Source organism: Osmerus mordax, chromosome 8 (assembly GCF_038355195.1).
Source record: "Osmerus mordax isolate fOsmMor3 chromosome 8, fOsmMor3.pri, whole genome shotgun sequence".
Lineage (NCBI taxonomy): Eukaryota > Metazoa > Chordata > Actinopteri > Osmeriformes > Osmeridae > Osmerus > Osmerus mordax.
In genome coordinates, this window is record NC_090057.1 from 16,976,339 (window position 1) to 16,988,836 (window position 12,498).

Genomic DNA, 12,498 nt, shown 5'->3' on the forward strand with positions numbered 1-12,498 from the left:
ATTAGGTCAATTTTTACACTAGTCTGCCAAATTTATTCGTTTTGATTCAACGATGAGGCTGCCTCTTGCAGGGGAAATGAGAAGACATCTATTTCATTCTACACTTCACTCGTATTTTCAGTTGTAAATGAGCAGCAAAAAAAATATGCTTTTAAATCTATGTAATCTTTATAAATAATAAGTATGCATTTTTATATAACATATACAGAAATATCAGTTGTAAAAATTTCATTCCAAAATGGACCCCTGTGCAACCGACGCAAGCAAGCACACCCTACAATTTCCCCAGAAATTGTACCCTCTCTAGTTATTATTATTTTTTTATTTCTTTTTGCCCCCCTAAAACTCAGTCAATATTTGGCCTACATAGACAACCTAGGTGTCAAAAGTTTCGTCTTGGTAGCGATTGAGTTGCTTCTATTGGGATTTACGTTCCGTTGCATGGTTTAGGCTCAAGTTAATTTTTTGTGGCGAAAAGTGAAGCTAACGGTGGCTAATTTGCTAGCCACAGTCACTGACGTTACTAACGTCACTAACGTCACGAAAACACGCGTGACTACCTTTGGCAGAACATTTGTTTCGCATCTGTAAACTTGGGGGATAGCTAGGCTAACTATAGCTTTACTGCAAGGCAGCTAATTTGCTAGCCACAGTCACTGACGTTACTAACGTCACGAAAACACGCGTGACTACCTATGGCAGAACATTCGTTTCCTCTCCTCTAGCCTCTCTTCTATTGGGATTTACGTTCCGTTGCATGGTTTAGGCTCAAGTTAAGTTTTTGTGGCGAAAAGTGAAGCTAACGGTGGCTAATTTGCTAGCCACAGTCACTGACGTTACTAACGTCACTACGTCACTAACGTCACGAAAACACGCGTGACTACCTTTGGCAGAACATTCGTTTTGCATCTGTTAACCCTTACGCTCTCCTCATTGTCTATGCAGCCTGAACTTATCCTTCGCGCTGTCTCCGGGTCATTGTGACCCACAGCGTTGTCTATTACGCCACCTTTGTGCTGTCTCCGGGTCGTTGTGACCCACAGCGTTGTCTATTACGCCCCCTTCGCGCTGTCTCGGGGGTCGTTGTGACCCACAGCGTGGGAATGAAAGGTTTGACTTTATTTATTTTTGTATTATGAAAAGTTGTCAGAAGACCGCTGTGGGTCACAAGGAACCGGAGACAGTGCGGGGTCTCGTAATAGACAACACAGACGTTGCCGTGTCTAACAAAAAGGCAGAGACAGCGCAATAACCCTCACGCTCTCCTCCTTGTCTATGCAACCTGAACTTATCCTTCACGCTGTCTCCGGGTCGTTGTGACCCACAGCGTGGTCTATTAAGCCACCTTCGCGCTGTCTCGGGGGTCGTTGTGACCCACAGCGTTGTCTATTACGCGACCTTCGCGCTGTCTCCGGGTCGTTGTGACCCACAGCGTTGTCTATTACGCCCCCTTCGCGCTGTCTCGGGGGTCGTTGTGACCCACAGTGTGGGAATGAAAGGTTTGACTTTATTTATTTTTGTATTATGAAAAGTTGTCAGAAGACCGCTGTGGGTCACAAGGAACCGGAGACAGTGCAGGGTCTCGTAATAGACAACACAGACGTTGCCGTGTCTAACAAAAAGGCAGAGACAGCGCGATAAACAAGTATCTCCCTGGTGGTCTAGTGGCAAGGCTGTGGGGCTTTCAGCTCTGTGGCCTGGGTTCGCTTCACGGTCAGGGCAAATATTCATTTTTATTTCGACGGATAATGTTTCACTTCACTATTTTTGTATTACGAAAGGTTGTCAGCACGAGAGTGGCGTAACAGACTAGGTATGGTGAGTCACAGCGCAGACTAGGATACAGCGCGAGAGTGTACTAATAGGCTAGGCAGACAAGGCTAGAAATAAAAGGTTTCACTTTATTTTATTTTTTTATTATGAAAAAGTTGTCACAACGTCAGTTTGCTTCACCACGACCCCGAAACGGCACGAGAGTTGCGTCATAGACTAGGCAGACAACGCGAGGAATAAAATCAAATGTTTCACTTTATTTTTGTATCATGAAAAGTTGTCACACCACGCATGACACCGTGCTTCACAACGACCCGCAGACAGCACTAGGGATAGAACCTCCAGCCCGCTGTCCTGATACATCATCTATACATCCCATGCATGTGGTGGTGGTAGCATTAGCCGTGCTGTGGCTTGAGCAAAGCCCTCTTCTGCACTCGACTGAGTTGTTCAGTCTTCTGCACACACTCCCGCAGGTCGTCCAGGGTCAACGGGAACCTCTCCTTGGCCGAAGCCCAGCTCGGTGGGGCATGTGGGGTAGTATACATGCGAACAGGATTTGCAGACAGGCCTCTTACACCCGCGACAAACGGTGAACGTTTTACGGTCCTTCTTCACCGGGCAGACTTGACATCTCTTCCTCTTACTGGCAGGGACCGGCGAGGTCGGTCCTGCCGATGAGGAGGCGGCGGCGGCTGCTGCTGCTGCTGCTGCCGCTGCGCCATCCTCTCCGGGTCACCGTTGAGGAGGTGGATCGCGACAGCTGGCCATCCGTAGATCTTTCACAACCGCGGCAGCAGCTCCCGTGCGGGGCAGACATCGTCTTCTTTCGATCAGCGGAGTCACGAGGGCCCTTCCGAGCTGCTCAAGGAAAAACCTCCTCTTGTTGCGCTTACGCGGCATCCAGTTGGGGTTGACCTCTCTCCCTATCACAAAGGCATTGTAGGAGGAGACGTCAACGATGTTGCTGAAGATGACGAGGGGCCAGCGGGCCGTCTTCCTTTTACAGCTGTAGGCCGTGATGACCTTATCCAGATTGTCGACTCCTCCTTTGTTCAAGTTGTAATCTAGGACGATGGTCGGTTTGCCGTCGTTTCTGTCACTGATTTCAGCGTCTGTGTGGCAAGTGCTCATGAGTAAAACGTTCTTATTTTTCTTCGCGAGGTAGGAAACCAGAGTAGTGGTGGGAGTGAAGGCGAACTGCGACGACAGCACCCGTCGCGTCTTCGTCGTCAGCAGCTCGGACGGGAGCTCGGCCCTGTTCTTTCGCACGGTGCCAACCATGGTCATGTTTCTCGTCGCCATGAGCTCTCGTCCGAGTTCGTAAGAGGTGAAGAAATTGTCACACGTGACATTGCGATCCTTCAGGCCCTCTGTCACGTCGAGCACGACGCGCATCCCCTGGTTCCTCTCCGGGACTCCGTCCATCTACTTCCCGGTGTAGACTTGCATCTTCCAAGCGTAGCTTGATTTTGCATCGCACTCGACCCACGACTTGATGCCGTATTTCGCCGGTTTGCTTGGCATGTACTGCTTGAAAGGACACCGTCCTCTGAACGCGAGCAGTTGTTCATCCACGGTCACTTCGGGCCCTGGGTCCTAGAGTGTCAGGAATATCAAGCATTGCACAGTCAGTCGGTGAACAAGTTTAAGAAAGCTTTATTGCTTGCGGCCGGCCCACAAGGAGACAAAAACATCACACACCATTGTGCTACAAAGTTTGTCTGCTAGCATGTTGTGCTAGCTACCTATTTAAGCAGCCCTGCTCTTTAGTCTTTGGTTAACCCTTGTGCTGCCTTTGGGTCACATGACCCAAAGGTTCATAACGAACCATCGTTGTGTTTACCCAGTTTTACTCAATACAAAAACAAATAAAAATAATTTTCTTTTAACCTTTGCAATGTGGGGGTCTGAGACAGCCCAACGGTTAAAAGAAAATGCTTCACTTTGTTTTTGTATGCCAATGACTGATTGGTCAGAATGACCCGAAGATAACACAAGGGTTGAGACAAAGGCATGCAAATGTACCATGGCTCTTCTTCATTGGCTGAGGGGAAGTTCTATGGGCGTATGTGAAGCCCTCTGTGACATGCTTGCGTGTAAAAAGGGCTATACAAATAAATTTGATTTGATTGGCTCCTTGCATAGACCCGGCACGCGTGTGTGCGTGCGTGTTTACGTGTGTGCGTGTTTACGACATCAACCCTGATTGAAACACAACAACAGGATCTCCGGTCCTGGGGTCGTAAACTCCTTCACATAGGTGTCAACAAATGGTCACCAGACCTTGCGTCTCCACCTATAGTCCTTGTCACAAAGTATCTCCTTAAAACAACCAAACCAACCCCCTTCTTCTAAGTCTTCAGCCCCAAGATAAGGGTCCTGTATGTTTACCCAGAGTTCAGATTTGGGGTTAGGCCTCTTTGCACCCAAGGAATACTGAACACAGAATCATTCAGGATAAATGTGTTACATCTTAAATTTTTCCAATATATCCCTCCTGTTTATCCTGAATAAAATGTGTTATTCCAAAACCACGCCTACACACAGTCAATAAAATCCAAAATACATAAAATCTAAATAATTCATAAAAATAAAAATGGGTAATATTCAATAAGCCTATACAGCATTATAGTCTAGTAGTGTGAATGCTTGGACATAACGGGGAAACCCATGGTTTTGGGATTAAAACCCGTCATCACCAGCAGTGGTCATTGGACGTCTGATGCATCCACCGGCAGACCTGGACTTCATCTCAGATCTCCTTAACCACCAAAATCAAATAGAAACAAAGATTGCAACAAAGAAATCAATACAGAAATTATCAGGATATAAGAACATGCCTACTTGTTGTCTTATATGGTCATCTCTAAAACCATCAACCCTTCAGTAAACTGTCAGTCAGGTTTTTCTAAGACAGTCTAAACCAGGCCCTGATTGTGCTCTTTCTCTCCAGGTTAGGTGATAAGCAGTTCTTTCCAGGTCAGGGAGTCATAAACCTCAGTTAACCAAACAAAAACCTGTTTAACCCTTAAGTCACCCCAGATTTTGTCTCCAGATGTACTCCCCCGGTCAAAAATCTCAATTTTATAGATGGCAAAAGAAGCTCCCCCGAAGGTGATCTCCTACAGGGCGGTCAGGACTTTCGATCAACAGACATTTCTCTCCAGCCTGTTGCTAACTCTTTTACAACCTCTGCATGATAAGACACATCACTTTGGCACAAATCCTGAAATCTCATTACATGTTCTCAATTTCTGTTTCTTTTCAAATTAATATCAACTTTCTGTAGTACAAACCGGCTTCTCAAAAACAACACATTAAGCTTTAATGCAACTCCCAAATAATACTTCATCAAGTCACTTAAATGAAACAGTATTGTTATCACCTCTTCCGACAGTCTATAACTGTTCTCAAAACATTCAAAGTTCTGCCCTGGAACATAACAAATCAACTGGAACATCTTCACGTAACTGGCAGAACGTATCATGATAGGAGTGTTTGTACCTAAATTGTATTCCACAGAAAATGTCTAATTTATATCAAGATTAAAACTTCACTTCTGAATCTATTTACCATTTGCATTGTTACCAATGAAACAGTTAAATCATCACATCCGGAATCATAGCACCATTTAGACGTACAGTTAGGTCCATAAGTATTTGGACATTGACACAAATTTCATAATTTTGGCTCTGTATACCACCACAATGGATTTGAAATGAAACAATCACGATGTGCTTTAAGTGCAGACTTTCAGCTTTAATTTCAGGGTATTTACATCCAAATCAGGTGAACGGTGTAGGAATTACAACACATTTTATATGTGGCCCCCCCCTTTTTAAGGGACCAAAAATAATTGGACAAACTAACATAATCATAAATCTAATTGTCACTTTTAATACTTGGTTGCAAATCCTTTGCAGTCAATGACAGCCTGAAGTCTGGAACCCATAGACATCACCAGACGCTGGGTTTCGTCCCTGGTGATGCTCTGCCAGGCCTCTACTGCAACTGTCTTCAGTTCCTGCTTGTTCTTGGGGCATTTTCCCTTCAGTTTTGTCTTTAGCAAGTGAAATGCATGCTCAATTGGATTTAGGTCAGGTGATTGACTTGGCCATTGCAGAACATTCCACTTCTTTGCCTTAAAAAACTCTTTGGTTGCTTTCGCAGTATGCGTCGGGTCATTGTCCATCTGCACTGTGAAGCGCCGTCCTATGAGTTCTGAAGCATTTGGCTGAATCTGAGCAGATAATATTGCCCGAAACACTTCAGAATTCATCCTACTGCTTTTGTCAGCAGTCACATCATCGATAAATACAAGGGAACCAGTTCCATTGGCAGCCATACATGCCCACGCCATAACACTACCTCCACCATGCTTCACTGATGAGGTGGTATGCTTTGGATCATGAGCAGTTCCTTCCCTTCTCCATACTCTTCTCTTCCCATCATTCTGGTACAAGTTGATCTTGGTCTCATATGTCCATTGGATGTTGTTCCAGAACTGTACAGGCTCTTTTAGATGTTTTTTGGCAAACTCTAATCTGGTCTTCCTGTTTTTGAGACTCACCAATGGTTTACATCTTGTGGTGAACCCTCTGTATTTACTCTGGTGAAGTCTTCTCTTAATTGTTGACTTTGACACAGATACGCCTACCTCCTGGAGAGTGTTCTTGATTTGGCCAACTGTTGTGAAGGGGTTTTTCTTCACCAGGGAAAGAATTCTTCTGTCATCCACCACAGTTGTTTTCCGTGGTCTTCCGGGTCTTTTGGTGTTGCTGAGCTCACCAGTGCGTTCTTTCTTTTTAAGAATGTACCAAACAGTTGATTTGGCCACACCTAATGTTTTTGCTATCTCTCAGATAGGTTTGTTTTGATTTTTCAGCCTAACGATGGCTTGCTTCACTGATGGTGACAGCGCTTTGGACTTCATATTGAGAGTTAACAGCAACAGATTCCAAACACAAATACCATACTTGAAATGAACTCTAGACCTTTTATCTGCTCCTTGTCAATGAAATAACGAACTCCCTTTATGAGGGAATAACATACACCTGGCCATGGAACAGCTGAGCAGCCAATTGTCCAATTACTTTTGGTCCCTTAAAAAGGGGGGGGCCACATATAAAATGTATTGTAATTCCTACACCGTTCACCTGATTTGGATGTAAATACCCTGAAATTAAAGCTGAAAGTCTGCACTTAAAGCACATCTTGATTGTTTCATTTCAAATCCATTGTGGTGGTATACAGAGCCAAAATGATGAAAATTGTGTCAATGTCCAAATACTTATGGACCTAACTGTATTTCAACATACAAAACAGAACGTCTTCCCAAGTAAGTAAGTAAGTAAGTAAGACTTTATTTATATAGCACTTTTCATACAAGAATTGCAGCTCAAAGTGCTTTACATAAAATCAACAAAAACAATAATACAAGTGTTGATCTAAAACGTTTAACAAACCAAACTAGCCGCACTCTATCTGCGGTCTCTCGAATCCATCTTAGATCCGAGCTGCCACTTGCAGTTTCTAATACACAAACATGACAAGGGGGTAGACAGGACGAGACTAGAAAGTTACAGCATAACATGAGGAGAGAGGAGGAGAGAAAAAGGCAACACCCAGACAATGCTCCTAGAGGAGTACAGTGTGGGAACAGACAAAACCTCAGCACATAAGCACAACAACATTTACAAAAACACGTGACTTGCAACGGGGAGTGGGGGGGGGGGTAGACAAGCAGCATCTGGACCTGCAGCCATGGTAGGCGCTGGACACAGACCCGCCAGCCACCCTGGGGAAACAAGCAGGCGAAGGCGTTGGATGGGGGTGGGGGGGTGGTGATATCTGTAGTAGGTGAAAGTTAATGTGTGAGTAGGTCTGGGTTGGCGCCCTCGACCTAGGTCACAATCAGTCCGATTCTCCCTATGCAGATTGTGTTGGCCAGGAGACATCCTTGGTCATGACCCGGGCAGAGACCAAACCACAAATGTCGGTGGGGCGGGGGGAAGGGAGGAGCAAGATAGTCTCGCTTCAGCGCTCTCCAGGGGAGTTGTTTTCCAGCAACGGCCTTGGCCAAGGTCTGTGCTGGTTACGGGGCCGAAAGTGGATAAGATTGGGGTAGTTGTTTTGACGAGTAGCCGCAACTCAATTTTCACGTCCACCCTTCAGGAAGGTCTCCATGTCCTCCATCTTCCTTTGCAGAGCCGCAAACTTATCCCTGTTGTAGTCAATGCTGCGTTGTAAGTTCACAGTCTGAGCTCCAACAGCTCTGCCCACCGCATCAATCATATCGGGCAGCCTAACGGGGCTTTTGACGGCTGCAGCCGTTTCCTAGATTTTCCGATATACAAAGCCAGCGCCTATTCCAAACAGCAGAAAGCCTGTAATCATGATTCCTAATATGAAGATGTCTTCAACGTCCTCCACGGAAAGCGCCGCTAGACACACGACACGCCAATTCTCCCACGCGTCCATCGTGTAGCCAGCTGCGAACGTCCCGTCCGGACAGTTGGGTTCCCCCGAACCCGAGCTTCTCTTCGAGAAGATGGTGTCAATAGCATTGAGAGACCAGCTAATTAATTCCATGCTTCTAGTTTCGGAGAGTGATGATGAGAGAGTATCTTGAGACAAGACAAGACACAAGACACAGCCAAGCAGGGAAGGCAATTCCCATTGTTATCACAAAGTCCACTTTGCTGAAACGGATGCCATGATTGTGTATGCATGGTGATAGTGTAATTTTCTCATAGGCAATGTAGTTTAGTTGATTAAAACGGCAACCCCTATGCACTGTACTATAGGCACAGCGCAGTTTTCCTTGATTTGACGCAGAACGCGTTTCCTTTGTTTGACGCTATCAAACAAAGTTCACGCTTGCAATGACTCACGTGTACCATGCTATTTCCTCGATTATCACCTCTGAAACTAGCTAGGAATGACCCCATCACCTCGGGTCATTTCCAGGACTTTACGTGTCAAATCCGTCACGACAATCCAGTCTCCTTAGCAGACCTCTCAAATAGGGTATGCTAAAAAAAGCATAAAGTTTTTCTTGTATAGTTGTAAATCCATATGCTCTAAAGACTCTTTCGTTATCTCCATCCCTCCTGTTTGAGACATGATTCATCCCATGGCTCAAATCAATACATAACGAAATAGATTCTTTAGTAACATAAGTTCCTCCTGTGAATTTACACAACCCATCATTTTGGTGACAATTCATATCTCTCAAGACAGTCTCATCCACATTTCCTAATGTTAAGACATCTTGTATAGCTGCCTCTTTGGCCACATCTGCTTTAGCATTCCCAGAAAAAAGGAAATCAATGTTATCAGTATGAACTTCTAGTTGAGCAAACAAATTCTTTATAATCAATATCTTCCCTTGTAGATCATTCCATTTTTCATAATGCAAGAGCAATTCAATTTTTAAACCATAGTATAGGGAAGACTATTATGAATATTAGCAACAGTAAGCTACATATGGTACCACGGATGTCACAATACTACGGACAAGGAAATAGGTCACCCATCTTTTCTACCTTTCCCTGCTTACTGTCTCCTATCTTTTAGTCTATTTAGTCTACACCCTATGTCTCTGTTGGCCGTTGATTTCTTCACTGAGGTTGAGACGGGCCTTTCAATTTAAAGAACGACTCCCCTTTGTAGTCAGACTTGTGCCTCAAGACTGTGGTGAGTAACTGTAAGGCAGAGTTTCTGGGTACATGTACAGCGTGTGTCTCTGTAAGGTCAAGAGGTCATACAGCGAGGCCCCCTCTGAGCAGAATATAGCATGCAGTCCAGACAGTGGGGAGACAGTGAGGAAAATCATGTACAAATAAGGCTTATGTGATTAACGACCACTTCACCTGTTGAACGTTCTAGTGTATCAGTGTACTGACCACTGAAGACCCGTTAAGGAAGCGATTCTGTGCATTCTATGTTTGAACATGTCCAGATACTGTATTTAAGCACACTTGTAAGAGAGAGTCTTCACTCATGCTAGCCACTCTATTGTGGATTGGTGGCATGATCCGACGTCGAGCTAATAAAACCGAGTCAACCCTTTTATAATTGTTGTGACTCCTTCCGGCCTGCCTTCTCCAGAATTTACATCTTATCAGTAACTTATCTGTCCCTGTATCAATGTCCCTTTCTTACAGTGTGACAAGCGTCTCCAAAATGTCTTCTCTGCTATTTTGACTCCAGTGGGTGTGGTGATTAGTACCTGATATGGTCCTTCCCAACTTGGGCTGGACCAGTTCTTTCCTTTTATAACTTTAATCAATACCCAATCTCCTGGTTTGATTCATCCACTCTTTGCTTCACCTGGAACAGAATTTAGCAGAAGATATCTCTTTTCTAGTTAGCATTTTTTATCAAATCGGTTAACGTTTTGATCCGCCTCTTCATCATGCTATGTGAAAGGTTTAAGTTGTGGTATTACATATGATCTTCCATAAATCATTTCAAATTGTGTTACTACCTCTGCTATAGGACTGGGAAAGACTTCAATCCGCCTAGTAAACATATCTACCATTACCAGGCAGTATTTTTCCCTTCACATTTCTTTTTGTTGAGCAAACACATGTAACAGTATATGATAAGACAATACATCATCATTTGATATTCAACTCCTATTAGTCATGCCTAGAAATGACACTGTTTCTTTGTTCCCTTCTTTAGAAAATCAACTGTTAATCCCATTACTTTCAAAACTTGTCTTTCTTTTAAAACAGTTAAGTTTAAGACCTATATTGTTTCAGAATACTCTTTTATCAAATCACACCTCTTTTTCTCAAAGATATGATAAAACCCATTGTCATCATCCCAAACCAGAATTGAATCTGTATGCTTCTTAAATGAAATATAGACCAAATAATGTTCTTAATGTAGCTATTAACCAAACATTTTTCCCAACTATATTTTCCATAAATGTCAGATAGGTAGAACTTCATAACCTGCTTTGGCTGCAGTCCAAAACAAGCTAATCAGCACAAACCATCATAACCACAATTTCAGACTTAATGAGTCTTCCCAAATAATTTCAGAACAAAGGTTATAATAACCTTCTTTATGCACTAATACCACTTATTAATACAACCTTATCACAGCCTAACTGTTCATCACAAACAGTATGCCAGGTTCTTGATAAAACATCCAGATAAAACTTAAAATCAAAATGATAATCAAACTCCAAATAAAAGTATATTTTTGTTATTTTCTCTTTCTCATTTCATAACCAAATTGCATCTAATACCTTTAACAAAACTCTTAAAAACCCTAGATTTTACTATTTTGACTGTATATGTTTTCCCGTATACCTTTAAAGTATATGCATAGTTCCCTTTTCAGAACATCAAAGTGTTTAAACCAATCATCTCTTCACATCCACAAAACGTTCTTTCGTTTCATTTCATAAACGTCCATGATCTTCTCTAAACCAATCTTTTATGTAACTTTCTAATCGCTTCCTCATAACATTTCACATTTCCTTAAACCAAAATAAAACATTTGTGAAAAACACAGCTTTAAAATAAACCAACTTGAAAAGTGCCTTCTATTGATTCCATGTCAATGGATATTTGATGTGCACGTGGTTATTTGAAAATAAAGTTACATTTCAAATAAAATCAAACCCTTAAACCAACCACATTCCTTTTCCAAATAAAAACAACCTTCCTGTCTGAACACAAACTTCCCATAAGTTCCCATAACACACAATGTTGCAATTATCGAATGAATCTCGCCATTTGATTTCAAAATTAACCTTCTACTGATTCTCTGACCCATATTTGAATTTGCTTTAAACTATCGTTATCCTAACTTTGTTTCATAAAATCCATGTTCTGACCGTTACAACTGCTCTTAGAATAAGTAATTCATGCTAGAATTACGCTACGACTCGCAATCACGTCAATCAAACAATGCCCTTAAGACTAAAGAAAATATAAATTCTCCCTTTTCCTTTCTAAACCCTTAAATTCACAATTTAACAAGAGTAACATAAACCCATAAAACGAAACCTTATTCTTTAAATTCTCAAAAGTCTTATTAAAGCATGTAATACAGAATACTCCTTTGAATATTCCTAAATCATTTGCCAGCCATTAGGCTACGCCCTCAGCATGCGTAATGCACGGACAATCCTTCAAATCTCAAATTTGCGGACCAAATTAACCCAAAATGAAAATATTTAATTTGAATATTTAGTAGTTTGTATATGATTTAATGTAACACTTCTAATTTCTCAACTACTCTTAGTTTTTACTCAATGAATCAACTCAAATAAACAATATCTATCAGCGCGCATTTCAAACTCGAATCAAACAAACAGCCTCTCAGCGCGTGTTGGAACTGAGTCAGGTGGCTGAGCGGTGAGGGAATCGGGTTAGTAATCCGAAGGTTGCCTGTTCGATTCCCGGTCATGCCAACTGACGTTGTGTCCTTGGGCAAGGCACTTCACCCTGCTTGCCTCGGGGGAATGTCCCTGTATTTACTGTAAGTCGCTCTGGATAATAGCGTCTGCTAAATGACTAAATGTAAAATGTAATGTAACTCAACACAAACAGCAAAGCGCTCTGGGGAAAACCTTTTTTCTCTTATTTCCTTTGACCAACACAGCTGGTTGGCGTTTACCTTCTATTCACTTTATTTCGCAAAAGTATAACTTTTCCAATCCAATTAGAACTAATTTATGAACCAGGGGTTTAATTT

At 42.7% G+C, this 12,498-nt stretch overlaps 1 pseudogene; it reads right to left on the reverse strand.

Moving 5' to 3' along the window:
• Window positions 1-2,508: 2,508 nt before the first annotated feature.
• On the reverse strand, window positions 2,509-3,507 carry LOC136948151 (piggyBac transposable element-derived protein 4-like; annotated as a pseudogene).
• Window positions 3,508-12,498: the final 8,991 nt, after the last annotated feature.